Below are 13627 nucleotides of genomic sequence, written 5' to 3'. Positions count from 1 at the left end.
TAATTAAACTGACAACCACCTAACGTTCAGATGTGGATTCTGTAGTGCTCTTCGGCTATTGTATGGAGAAAAAGCGTACTCTTGTGGACCAGCCAACTCTGCTTAACAAAAGATGATGGAGTCAGAACAGCAGTTCAGTTTTTTTTTCTTTTCTTTTCTTTATTAGAAGCACAAAAACTCAGCCAAACCTCTCTCTTGATGTCATAGATAGAAAAACCTTCTTTATGAATGAGAACCAATGGTCTTGTGTTCCTTCCACAGAGACCAGTGAGCAACAGTCTTTTCTGCTCCCCTGTGCCTCATTTATATGGCCCTTCACAAATAAACAAAGTACAGAGCAGGACACTAAAGACTGAGAGTGCAGTAAGGAACAGACAATCAACTGCACACAGCATTGGAAACCAGAGCACATTTAGTGGATGACTGCACATAGCAGGAATCCTCCTATCAGTGGTGAGGGCCATGACACACACACCCAGGACCCTGGGAGTCTTGGGTTAGAAATGTAGCAATGGTCTCAAGAGTGAAATGTAAATCTTACTCGTTTATTATTATACTTTTTTTTTCAGCTTTATAAATTAAATGTGGATAAGGTAGAGCCACTAAAAACAGTCTAGGGGTACAAATACCTGACTTAGGCCAGGCAGTGGTGGTGCATGCCTTTAATCCCAGCACTTGGGAGGCAGAGCCAGGCGGATCTCTGTAAGTGCGAGGCCAGCCTGGTCTACAGAGTGAGTTCCAGGAAAGGCACAAAGGTACACAGAGAAAACCTGTTTCAAAAAACCAAAAAACAAAAAACACCTGACTTAGACAATTCATGGAAAAATCCATTGCATTCACCGATTAGCCTGTTTTTATTGCACATCGCCAAGTGGTGAAACGGACCTACCTGACAAACTCCAAAGATTTCAATTGATGGGAGTACATAAATCTTTTAAGGCAAAGCTTTATTAACTTGAATTGTGGAAGGGGGTATACCAGTTCTAGGGTGAATTAAAAATACTAAAAGTTTATTGTTAAAATCCAGTTATGACTTAAATTAACTTCTTTTGGGGCTATATTAGGATCAAATCCAGGGTTTTGTGCATTCTAGGCAAGTGCTATATCACTGAACTAAAACCCAAGGCCTTGAACCAACTCATAACAAATTATTCCCAGGAGAAATCTTAGCAAATCATTAATAATATTTCAGGCCATTACTAACATAAAATATTGTTTTTCAGTTAATGAAATATATCCCTGCCTCATATCATTCATAATACTAAGCAGTAAGAAAAGTTCCTTATAAAAATGACAGTAAGTCCTATGATGTATTATAATTACTATCACTATAAAACCAGACTCAGTAGGATACCAAATTGCTCGAACAAATCTATGCAGTACTTCTTTTTGGCTTTTTCTGTACAGATAACGTGTCTTACTTTTCTTTCCTCTTTATACATTCGGATATCTTGCTAAGGTAAGAGGTTAGGAGGAAATACTTAAATATCATGTTTTGCAATGTCTCTACCATATTTCAACAACAAGTACATCAACCACATTCTCAGCCTATCCAGGTTAAATGGTTTATGAAAATTTGATCTCAAAAATGAGAAAAATGTCAACTATTCCATTTTGTAAGAATGCTCTGACTTCTGAAACACAATGAAGCTCCTATTTCTTCTGTAGGGATGGAATACACCTGCCAATCCGAGGCTGTGCCAACAGGAAGGTTTGTGTGTATGCTCAACATCTTACAGGATTTGCCTGTAGGCTAGTCTTTACCACCCTATTTTACAAAATATCATGCAGCTCACTAAAATAGGCCCCAACTGTTTAGTATTAACCAATAACATATTCATGAGGGTTTCATGGGATAGGAAAGGGCTATAGTGAGGACTAGGCATTTTGAATCTGAAGTAACTGAAGGACTGACTGACAAAAACTCTCAGATTGGCTGTGAGGCAAATGGTGATAAATCTGGGCCTTCTTTCCTTGTTTTTATCTTAAAGACATTTCCATTAATGTTTAGGTTACCAGAATCCTATAAATTTCAGATCACATGGTAATGGATAATCTGTCTTAGTAGGGTCATTATACCCATCTCCTAGGTCAAATTAAAAAAGAATTTCTTGGCACATTTAACTTCTTTTAAGCAAGCACACTTTGCAAAAAAGCAAATTCATGCTAATTCATTTAGAAAATAATACATGGTTAAAATCTATTATTTGTTTTAATGGAATTTCTATACAACTTGAAGACTGAATTTACAACTATTTCGGTAGAAATCCTATTTTTCCAATTGAGAATTTAATCTTTCCTTTGTAGTTATATAATTACATATGCACTATAATGAAATTAACTTTTCCATAAAATTGTAATCTGTAAGTTATTTAGCACTTTTATGTGTTTTGCTCCCATGTTTCACTATGAAGGAGTCCTGTGACATATTTTGTATGTACATAATAGTAAATGAGGAATGCCTATGTGCCAAGAAATGTTCACTATAACTCTACAGAGACGATATTATAATCAGACAGCGGCAGAAACAAAGGTTACTTAGGGGAACTGATCAGTGCCATGCAGCCAGTGGGTTTTGGAGTTGGCATGTAATGCTGGGCCTGACGACTGAAGTCCCTCACCTCTCCAACATATTATGCTTGAAAAAATTACCAAAGCCCTCCCTCTGCATTCTGTCTGAATTGCTCTAGGATTGAATTACTATTATTAACTGGAAATTTATTACAACGGGATAGGACAGAACAATTCCTCAAAATTAACTGACTTGTATCCAAGTAAATAGTTTGCACACAGGAGCCATCTCTTCCCCCTTCAGTACTAGGTTTGAGGCCAGCGAAAACAAGGCAAACGCTCTGCAAGTTGAATACGTCCCAGATTCTTTCACTTTTGAATTTAAGATGGAGTCTCACAAGTTGCTCAGGTTGGCCTCGAACTCATTCTGTAAGACCAGATACAGTAAGAATTCTTGTACTCTCATATTAATTAATATGGAAATTATGTTCTAAAGTGGGCCTCAAACTAAGCCTAGTGGCACCAGCCTATAATCCCAACAACTCATGAGGCTATGATTTCTGTGGTTTCTGATATTCCCAGGAGACAAAATTTCACAGTAAACTCCCTGATCTTCTGGCTCTCACTAAATTTCTTTTACTATTATGACTATTTTTCTTATATTAGACTTTTAAATGGTGACCTAACTTAATTACCTTTGATTTGTGTGTGTGTGTGTGTGTGTGTGTGTGTGTGTGCGCGCGCGCGCGCGTGTGTGTGTGTGTGTGTGTGTGTGTGTGTGTGTGTGTGTACATGCATGCATGTGTGTGGAGGCTAGAGGTTGACATTGAGGTCTTCATTTTTTTTTCACCTTATTTTTTGAGACAAGGTCCCTCACTGAACCTGGAGCTCATTGATTCATTTAAGGTATAGAGACTGGCTAGAGATTACCTTCACCTATAGATAAGATGGCTCCCTATCCTGAAGAATATCAGTGAGTGCCACAATCTGAATGGCACTGAACTTTAAAATTAAAAATGGCTAACACTGTAAAATTTTAAAAATTTACTACAATAACAGCTTCAGGCTTGGAGAGATGTCTCTGTGGTTAGGAACACTTGCTCTTGCAGTGGACCCAAGTTCAGCCCTCAGCATCTCAAGTGGCTCACAACCACATGAATCTCTAGTTCCAGGGGATCTTATGCCCTCTTCTGGCACAAGCCAGCACACGCACATATACAATAAATAAACAATAAATTTAAACCATCATAGACCTGAAGGCCTTAACTAGAGCTGCAGCAATGCAAATGGGAATATGGGGAATGACTGGAAAGATATGTGAACACAGGCTCAAACGTACTTAGTGACTTTGGAGGGTAGTGAGAAGAAATCAGGAGAGGCAAGAAGGTTAACTCCAGGTGTCTAGTCTTGGTGACTAGGTAAACAGGAATACTCAGGGGCAATGTAGAGGAAATATCAGATTTCTGCTAGGAGCTCTCCCTGTGAAGATTAGTTTTGTTAGATGCTCGTAAATATTAGGGTTTGTTGAGACATGTATGTGGGGATGTTAAGCAAAGGCTTGGATACAAGAGTTTGTGATGCAGGTTGACTTCTGTTTAGTCAACAAATATTTTATGAGCGATTAGGAGCAAGGTGAGAAAGACCACCTCATCAACACATCACTGGCGAATGTTCTATAGTGAGAGATTAAGCACAGCCATCAAATAGCATCTAGTTTGATATAATTAGCGGGCAGGTCTGCAAAGGTTACTGTGGAATGCTCGAAGTAGTATTAAAAAATAAGAATAAAATAATCACCTCAAAAAAGGTGGATTGGGAAGTGAGCAAGGGTGGCATATTAGTTGGGGTGACTACTGCTATGATGAAACACCATGACCAAAAGCAACTTGGGGAGGAAAGGGTTTATTTAGCTGACACTTCTACATCATTGTTTATCATCAATGGAAGTCAGGACAGGAACTCGAATAGGGAAGGAACTTGGATGCAGGAGCTGATGTAAAGGTCATGAATGGGTGTTGCTTATTGGCTTGCTCCCATGGTTTGCTCAGTCTGCTTTCTTAAAGAACCCAGGACCACACCAGCCCAAGAGTAGCACCACCACAATTGGCTGGGTCCTCCCCCATCAATCACTAAGAAAATGCCTTACAGTCTGATCTTATGGAGGCATTTTCTCAATTAAGGTTCCCTCGTTTCCGATAACTCTACCTTGTGACAAACTGACTTAGATTAGCCAGTGCTAATGGGCATTCCAGACAGAGGAAATAACATACGAAGGTCCAGAGATAGGAAAAACTTGGTGTGTAATAAGTACTACCAGAGCTATGGTTCGTCAGGATGATGGACTATGAGGTGGAAGACAGAAGGGCATGAGATCAACCAGGCAGGTCATGGGTAGGTTCTATTCGAGTTTCCAATCAAAGCCACAGGAATGAATGAAAAAGTCTAGAGCAGTGATTCTCAACCTTTGGGGTCAAATGACCTTTTTACAGGGGTCTCATGTCAGATAGCCTACATACCAGATATTTACATTATGATTCATAACTGGCAAAATTACAGTTCTAAAGTAGCAACAAAATAATTTTATGGTTGGGGGTTACCACAACATGAGGAACTGAACTGTATTAAATGCCTGCAGCATTAGGAAGGTTGAGAACCACTGTTCTAGAGGAAGAAATAAGAAAAGGAGAAGAGGGACTGGAAGGGTGATAAACCAAGATGACGCCAGTATACAAAATAAAAATTTGAACAGAATTTGAGAAAGAGAGAAGTAATACATGGACCAAAGATGATGTGCTGTCACAGAATAAAGTGTGAGTACTTCAAGAAGGGAGTAATTAACAGGGTGAGGTGGTGGTTTAAAGAAAGTTGAAGTAGCCTAGCATGGTGGGTAGTGCACACCTTTAATCTCAGCTCTTAGAAGGCAGAGGCAGGTGAATCTCAATGAGTTCAAGACCATCTTAGTCTACATAGCAAGTTCCGGGCCAGCCAAGGATACATAGTGAAACCCTGTCTCAAAACAACACACAAACACACACATACAAACAGGGTGGAAATGAAGATGCCTATTTATTTGACAGAGAAAATGTCAATCATTTGGGTATAGTTTTCAATGGTTGTCCAAGCAGGATAAAGCATAACCAGAATATTAAAAAACTGAAAAACAAAGACAGGCTTTTATATGAAAGCTCACCCAGCAAGTAAAGAGGGCTGTAGCCACTAGGGGATGTCTTAAAAAGAAGATGGGAATATATCTATGGATCATGGAAAAGGGGACCATGGAAAGATTTAAAAAATCGAAGGGAGAAAGATGACAGGTCTCAGAGGGTGGTGTCACAGCAGGATTTGTAGGTTAATCTCTGGAAAAATGACTAGACAAGTTTTCCTTGGGGACCAACAGGAAAGAGTTGAGGCGGAAACAGCTGTGGACAATTTTGTAGGTGTGGAGGAAGATAATTGTCAGAAATCATGGCAGCTAGATTCAGTTTTCCCCATGGAGTAGGAGACACAGATTTCTGATAAAAACACAGAGGGAAAATTCTGGAAAAGAACAATAAGAGTTTAATGGAATAAGTGGGGGAAATGACCATGGCTATGTAACAGGATTGCTATGTGGGACTGAAGACCCATCTCTATGTGGTTAGAGACGACAGTTTTGTAGAAGACACTGGCCATTATATTAGTATAACTTTCATTTCTCCATCAGCTATGCATGTTGTGAGTGGAAGTGGGAAGGGAAAATTAAGGGAGTAATTCAGATTATGACTTATATGACTTAGAAAGACATGAGTATAAGGAGACTCAAGTGTCTTAGGAAGAAAGTGACTCAACCTAGAATCCATATTATTTAAAGAAAGAAAGTCTATAAAGTCTTGTTAGTCTAGGGAAAAATGGAGGGGCAAGTAACTGGTGTCTGAATTTGTGTTGAGACTAAAAAGCAAGAGTAGTTGGAATAGACTGTGATAACTGTCAGAGAAGCAATGTTGCTCTCAGGATCTTTTAGAGGTAGAAAATTTCTGAGCAATGACACTATCTAGAAGGGACAAAAGAATAAGGCATGTCATTCATGTACCAAAGATTCTCAGCATACATGCAGAAGGTGAAGTAGGGAGTAAGACATTAAATTGAGTACCTGAAACCCACATCAATTGGTCAGTATTGATTAGAGACTCAGTAGAAATCACGGAGGAAAAGAGAGGGACAGACAGTGAGAGAGGGAGATGCTGTCAACCCAAGAAGGATGTTTTAATTTATTTTTTAATGAATACAAGAGAGATAAAAGTAGTAATAGGGAAGCAAAAGAATTCTCTCTCTCTCTCTCTCTCTCTCTCTCTCTCTCTCTCTCTGTGTGTATGTATGCGTGCACTTGTTCAGGGGTGTGTGTAGGGTGGATGGGTACGTGTGTGTGTGTGTGTGTGTGTGTGTGTGTGTGTGTGTGTGTGTTTGCATGCATGAAGAGGCAAGGTTCATCTCAGCTATTGCTTCTTAGGAGTCAGCCTTCTTTTCTAAAGACAGTATCTGTCAACAGGATCTGGGGCTTGCCAATTAGTCTAGGTTGGCTGGCCATTGAGTTCCAGAGGTCTTCCCGTCTTTCTTTGCCTGACCAGCACTAAGACTAAACTAAATGCATGCACCACAAGGTTCAACTTTTTGGATGAATTTTGGGGCTCAAACTCAGGTCCTCCTCATACCTGTATAGCAAGTACTTTATGGATCAAGCTCTCTCTCCAGCCCCTTATAAGAGGTATGGAGAAAGATTCCTGCCAGCAGGTAAAGAGATATTTTTGGGGCTTTTGCCTGTAATACCAGCATTCAGGATCCCGAGGCAAGAGAACTGCCATAAATTCAAGGTCAGCCTGTGCTACAGAGTGAGAGACTCTGTCTCAAGAAACCACACAGAAATGCACAGAAAGAAATATCCTTGATCAGTTTGAGTTTTAGGTGGAGTGTGAGTCCAGTGTATTCAGGGCAGAAGTTGCTGACAGACAAAAAGAAGTAACAGTGGGATGAAGTTTCCAGATGCAGACAGAAAAGAGCCATGGTCAGAGGGAGAGACATGAAGGATCAAGAGATATGAAGAACCAAATGGAAGAAGATAACTGACAGGGCTTATCCACTTTCCCCGTGCAGAAGCTGCAACACCCGAAACCAAGGGATTCTTGCTCAGCTTGAGCCTAACTGAAACATATGACTGTGGATAACACAGACTCATATAAAATGTACATATGTACATATTTACAAAGACGTGGTCATAGAAAGAACATATACACATATGCTCACAGAAGGACACACACTAATGGGCTATCAAATGAGAAAAGAAGTCAGAACACTCATATTTGAAGTGAAAAGGCGGAAGTGGACGCAGGTGCAAAAGTGGGCGGAGAAACCAGAGTGAATGAAGAAGAAACAAGGAGACAAAAGTAGTGAAAATTGGGAAGCTGAATACTAATTGCATGGCCACAAACTTACTTTCTATTCTGGGAGAAAAGCCGCCTTACAACTTCCCTACCTGTATTAAATCACCTGATTGATTTCTTATATAAAGTATTGTCGACATGCTGGAGAGTTCTCAAGTCTTCACCACGTTTCATTTTTTTCCAGTCTAAAAGTTGCCTTCAAATGGCTTTATTTAAAGTTAATAGATGGCTCACATTATTGACTCTTCCCTGCATGTTCATTATCATGCCTCATGTTTTAACAACACCCAGTCATATACATTCATACAGTTTGACTACTACAAAAAGAAACTGCAATGTCTGTCTCCCTAGAACTGCATGTTTATTCCTATTTATCACAGTCATTTCCATTACTGGCTTAAATGGAGCCCAGAGGCAAAGCATTAACTCATTAATACTCCAGCCTACCTGGTGAACAAAGCCAAGCCTCCACTCTGGACACATACAGTTTTTGTGTACGTATATATGTGCTTTCTGGAGTGGGATGCTTCCTAAGTTGCCCTATTTTGACTTGAAGTCACGATGAGGCCTAGTACAGCCACAAACTCTCAATCTTCCCGGATGCTGGGATTATAGGCACACACATGATGATGTTCAGCTACAATGAGTATTTTTGTATCAGCTATTTCCTGCTGTATAATAACCTCAAAGTCACTGCCTTGAAACAAAAGCTACTTTGAGTTATGTCCATTTGAGGTGGGCAAGCAGGCAGTTTGTCTGCGAGCCTTGCCTAAAATTACTCATGCAGCTAGGGGACCAGGCTTGACACTTGGTCTGCTTTATCGATAGCACCCACTCTTCCTTCTTCTCTCCTCTTTGTGGTGTGACACACGCCTGTGTGCTCCCATGGGGAGGTGTCTGTGGAGGTCAGGGGTTGCTGTCAGCATGTGTTCTGCCATCGCTTCCCCACTTCACTGTTTGAGATTGGGGCTCTCACTGAGGCTGGAACACACTGTTATTAACCAGGCTGGCCAGCCAGCAAGCCTTCAGGATCAACCCTCTGCTGTCCACCCAACACTGAGATGCCAGGCATGCACAACCCCCCCCCCCAAGGTTCCCTGTGGTGATATTGTGTTCCCCAAAATATTGTGCACCCTAATAAACTTATCTGGGGTCAGAGAACAGAACAGCCACTAGATATGGAGGCCAGAAAATGGTGGCACTCACACCTTTAATCCTAGCATTCCAGAGGCAGAGATCCGCCTGGATCTCTGTGAGTTCAAAGCCTCACTGGAAACAGCCAGGCATGGTGACTTACACCTTTAATCCCAGGAAGTGATGTCAGAAAGCAGAAAGGTACATAAGGCATGAAAAACAGGAACTAGAGCCTGGTTAAGCGTTTAGGCTTTTAGCAGCAGTTCAGCTGAGATCCATTTGGATGAGGACTCAGAGGCTTCCAGTCTGAGGAAACAGGATCAGCTGAGGAATTGGCTAGGTGAGGTGGCTGTGGCTTGTTCTGCTTCTCTGATCTTCCAGTGTTCACCCCAATACCTGGCTCCAGGTTTGTTTTTATTAATAAGACCTGCTAACAATTTGTGCTACAGTTCCCCATCAAGGAAATCATTTTTATTGTGTTAATACAGCAATGCTCCATTGCATAACTGAAATATCAGTGACTGAAAAAGCTTGTTCCACAACATTATAGTCTGGGCATTTGTTTGTACTCCCCTTATTGCCCATTATTCCAGTTGTTGGGTTGTTTTCGCCTTCTTCTTCTCTGTTAGGAAGCACAGGGCTAATATTTAGTTGTGGTTAACTTGCCCATGGACAGAAACAACAAGCAACGTACTTCAACAAAACATAACATTATTAGCTTTGACTTAAAATTATTTCTAAATAAATAATCTAAGTGAAGTAAAATTATTTCTAAATAAATAATCTAAGTGAAGTATACATAATTTTGTAACCTCTACTATCACAAGACAATACTTTAGAAATAAAGCTTTCAACAACATTATGACTCTAGAATAATTTGAGGTCATGCTTTCCCTATACTTCACACACATGTGTGTGTCTATGTATGTGTATGCACCAAGGTATGTGTGTGTGTGTGTGTGTGTGTGTGTGTCTGTGTGTGTGTGTGTGTGTGTGTGTGTGTGTGTGTAGGTAAGAGGACAACTTTGTGAGTTGGTTACTTAGTTTTCTCCTCCCACCTTTCTGTGGGCTCTAGGGATAGAACTAGGTTTTCAGCCATCATGGCAAAAACCTTCTCCCTGCTGAGGTAACTTGCTAGCTCTAACTTCTTATTCCTAAGTGGCTCTTCTCACTTGTTCTACACAGGTTTGTAGGGATGTTTACTGCACATACGTGTCATATGAAACCTTGTCATAATTCAAAATTGTCTGCAAAGTTGGACCATAAAGCAATTCTCAGCCACAGAAAGTTGAGACCTGTTTAGCTGCCTATTATTCCTTTTTTATGTGGCCGTAAGATTTTTAAATATGGACAAGAACTATGTTAGATAGGAAAATATTGAGAAAGTGGCAAAAAAGCTATGTTCAGACCTCACAATTCCTGGGTCATTTTATTTAACAAGCTTCAGTTAGCTTCACTTTTAGATATAAAGTAATTCTGAGACATCACCCCCACAATGAAGCTAAATAAGAAAGTTGAATTTGAGATTAAACCCATCACAGAGAAAGCAGCACATGCACATTCAGCAGCACTGTAGTAGACAGGTGACATTCCTTAATTAATACCACTAATTCCCAAAGTAGACAGGGCTCCAAAGGCTACCCACTATTTTATATACAAAATAGCATTCACTTGTTTTGTTTTGTTTTTTGTTCTTTTTGAGACAGGGTCTCACTATGCAGCCCTGGCTATGCCGACCAGGCTGGCTTCAGATTCAGAGATCCACTTGCCTTTCTCTCCCGAGTGCTGGGATTAAGGTGAACACTGCTACAACTGGCTAACATTAACTATTTTTATTTAAACTTAAACAAAATAGAGCCTCACCAATAAATCATAATATAAGTTACTATCTATTTAGATGAGTAATAAACATATTAGACACATAACAACAGAACCTGGGAAAGGATTAAAGCTCTACCTGCATTTATCTAATATCTCTAGAGTAATTGAATTTCAAGCTTTGGATCTTTGAACAGAAACTTCTTGTGATTTACCCAGGAATGAATTTTGTAAGTGAGGTGTCTAGATTGCTAACTAGCCTCCCGTTAGTCTATGGAAGCAGTAGCGTAGTACGCGATACCATTAGGAAAGTACTTAATAGAAGATAATGGAGTTATTTTGCTTAAGCTCCTAACTTAACATCAGAAAGTGACTGAGATAATGAAATGAATATTAGGGACATTTATTGGGCTCTTTTGTCTATCAGAGGATATGTGAACCATACTTAAGATTCCCATGGAAACCTAGCATTAGTAACAAGCCTATGAAGCCCCTGCAAGGGAGGGGCAATGTGTGTGTATTCTGTTCATTTCATACTTACTTGGCAGAATAGGCTTTCAAAACTCATTAGGGTATTATTATGTTACACACATGCTGGGACTAAGCAGTAATTTTACTTACTTTCTAAATTCTAATGTCACAGATTAAAATTTTGATAATGAGCCCTTAAGTTGGCTTTAAAGCAAAAGAAAGTAAACCATTTCACAGGCATGTTAGCATATCCTGCTCATAATCCTAGTAGTTAGAAGGCTGAGGCAGGAGGATTTCAAGTCCAATGACAGTCTTGTCTACATGGTTTGGTCCTGTCTGAGCAACAAACAATAAACAAAGACCTTAGTCAGTCACTCAATGCAAAGACATGCCGTAAATATTTTAAGTAGTCAAAGCCTTTGAAGAATGCCATCAAGTGACAGAACAGTCACTTAAAGAACATAGGTCAGCAGGAAGGAAGTTAGAAGAAGCTTTACCCCCAGAGCTAAGCCAAGGTTTGTCTTTTTATATCAGGAAGCATGTGGCTAATGTGATAACAATGATGTACGGATGCTAAAAAACAGTTCTTCAGCTTAATTCCAGATTTATTCAGAGATAGAGACAGAGAAAAGAAGAGGGAAGAGGATGAGAAAGAGGAGGAAGCATTTTTTTAAAAGAGAGATTGAAGTTAAAAAAAGAAAAGGCAAGCATAAGACAGTAGGAGAAGCAAACTGGCAATCATTTGAACTAGTTCATTACAATTTTTATATTTCTAAGAAGAGAAACAAGACATGCCACTGTTGCTTTTTAAAAGGGGATGATGATTGGTTCCCCCTTTCTCTTTCTTTATCCTAGCTTTTGTGTTTTGCCTTTACATTGCAGCTTCTGGAAGACCCACATGGACATCTGTGTAAATTACAACTGACAGCATATAGAAAATGTTTAATTCTTTTCTTAAATACATGTGCAGGGGTATAAGTGTATGTATGTAAGTGTGTGTGTGTGTGTGTGTGTGTGTGTGTGTGTGTGTGTGTGTGTGTGTGAGTCATGTGGAGGATAGAGGTTGCTATGGAGTAAAGTCTTCCTCATCACTCTATACATTGAGTCAGGGTCTCTCACTGGAACACAGTGTTCCCAGATTCTGGTAGTCTAACTAGATAACCATTAAGCCATTTATGTGGGTGCTAGGGATCTGAACTCTGATCCTCACACTCTTGTGTGGCAAGCCTTTTACCTACTGAGATGTTTCTCTAGCTGAAAAGCATTTTTGGTATGAAATGGACTATTTGTTGGTTGTACCAGTGTCTTATTTAAAACATCACAGCTTCATTATATTCAAAATATTTTTGTTAAAAATGCTCATTATATCATTCCATGGAGAACTGACCCTTGGCTTCAAGGAAAGCATACAGTAAACAGAATGACAAAAAGCTTATTCATTACAGTTTGAAATATTTACAGACACTTTTTCTTTCTGGAAGTTTAAAATTCCATGTCACTAGACTTAAATACTCAGTTCAGTCCTAAACTTTTTATACAAAGAGATTCATTTTTTCTAAAACATCAAAATTTAGTTAAGCATAATAACTACAACAAGGCAGATTGTTCTGAAATGTTAAGGTGCATGTTTATTTCACTAGAATTGCAATTACACACACTAAAGGAAAATGTTATAAAGGTCTATACTGCATGTGCTGAAAATGGATCAACTTTACAGTTTCATTCATCTCAGAATAGTGGGTATCCCAAGCACATACTACACATTGTATGTGTGTGTGCTTTATAAAGAAAGAATTGTGGCAGCATATAAATACTAGCATTTCTGAGTTTTCTAAGTTCATTTCCCTCCTGATTTTTGACTTTTATATGCCACTTGTAAATGTAATTTCCATTCTTTAATATCCATTCACTTCACTGCTAATACTTTTTCAGCACCATAGGTGACTTGAAATTAAATCACATACATCTTTCTTTTATGCATTAAAGTGTTAGTATTAAGGATTAATGGGCTTTGCTCTCAGTACCTAGATTATTCTTTGGTCGTTAGTGGCATGACAATGTATTAACTCTTTCAAGCTAAGACACTATTTACTAAACTTTGTGAGAATGAGGATCTTAATTGTGGAATATACTAATGTTCACAATCATTCAGTGGGAGATTTATTCATATATATGTGTTTTTTTCCTTTTGATATTTTTTGAGACTTAGATCACTGGTACCAGTAACAATACACACAGATCATTAGATTGTAAAAACTTCCGAAAGCCTCATATATTTA

At 39.2% G+C, this 13627-nt stretch overlaps 1 protein-coding gene across 14 annotated transcripts in view; it reads right to left on the bottom strand.

Annotated features, from left to right (window-relative positions):
- Mipol1 (mirror-image polydactyly 1) overlaps positions 1-13627 on the bottom strand; it is a 289666-nt gene that overhangs the window by 16586 nt on the left and 259453 nt on the right. The window lies entirely within an intron of this gene.

The sequence above is a fragment of the Peromyscus eremicus genome, chromosome 14, assembly GCF_949786415.1.
Source record: "Peromyscus eremicus chromosome 14, PerEre_H2_v1, whole genome shotgun sequence".
In the NCBI taxonomy this organism is placed as follows: Eukaryota; Metazoa; Chordata; class Mammalia; order Rodentia; family Cricetidae; genus Peromyscus; species Peromyscus eremicus.
The sequence above is the reverse complement of the archived record's forward strand: the minus strand, read 5'-3'. Positions and strand labels throughout refer to the sequence as shown.